The sequence below is a fragment of the Pteropus alecto genome, unplaced genomic scaffold, assembly GCF_000325575.1.
Source record: "Pteropus alecto unplaced genomic scaffold, ASM32557v1 scaffold5, whole genome shotgun sequence".
Lineage (NCBI taxonomy): Eukaryota > Metazoa > Chordata > Mammalia > Chiroptera > Pteropodidae > Pteropus > Pteropus alecto.
This window is the reverse complement of record NW_006441953.1, coordinates 19,016,064-19,016,736: the sequence shown is the minus strand read 5'-3', so window position 1 is coordinate 19,016,736 and position 673 is coordinate 19,016,064. Positions and strand designations below refer to the sequence as shown.

At 63.6% G+C, this 673-nt stretch overlaps 1 protein-coding gene across 2 annotated transcripts in view; it reads right to left on the bottom strand.

The window, feature by feature from the left end:
• DHX15 (DEAH-box helicase 15) overlaps positions 1 to 673 on the bottom strand; it is a 51,078-nt gene that overhangs the window by 50,036 nt on the left and 369 nt on the right. The gene's annotated exons all lie outside the window — the stretch shown is intronic.

The following is a 673-nucleotide window of genomic DNA, read 5'->3' as shown; positions in this document are numbered from 1 at the left end:
CTGTTTTAGCCAAAGCAGGAAATAAAGGAGATGGCGGGAGCGCAGGCAGAGAGCGGAAGTTTGCCGAGTATCTACTTTGAAGTGTTTGAATGGACCGAGGTACGCGCTCTCCCGCCAAAGTACAAACTCAGTGGCTCCAAACTTCCAGCCTTCCTGCCCATCAGGTATACTCCACGTTTTCCTTTCTCCCGGCAGGCCCTCCCTCTACTCTCCCTTCCCCCGAGAACTCCTCGTCTGCAAGCCTCATTCAACTCCCGCCACCCCCACCCCAGCCAACAAGAAGAATCCACGCGCTTCCCTCACTTTCCGCCCTCCTACTTTCCCCTGGCTGGGCATCCACCCGCTCCCAGGGCCCTCTCCCGGCCTCTCCGCCTGAGGAGTACCTGGTGCCCTTGGAAGCGAATACTCCCGCCGCGCCCTCCCCCATCGCCTCCCCCGACTCCAGGCCTTACCCGGGAACCTAGGCCACGAGGTCCGCAGTTTCCTCCCGCCCGCTCCCCTCGAAGTGACTCCTGCTTGGCAGGATCTGGGGAGGAGGTGCCCTCGTGGCTACAACAGGCCTCTTCACCCTCCCGACTGGGCCGGGCGGCGGCCGCGCAATCCATCTCCCCGCGCCCTTGCCCGGCCGAACGCCGGGAGTGGCGCCGCTCTCCCCGACCCGCTGCTCATATGA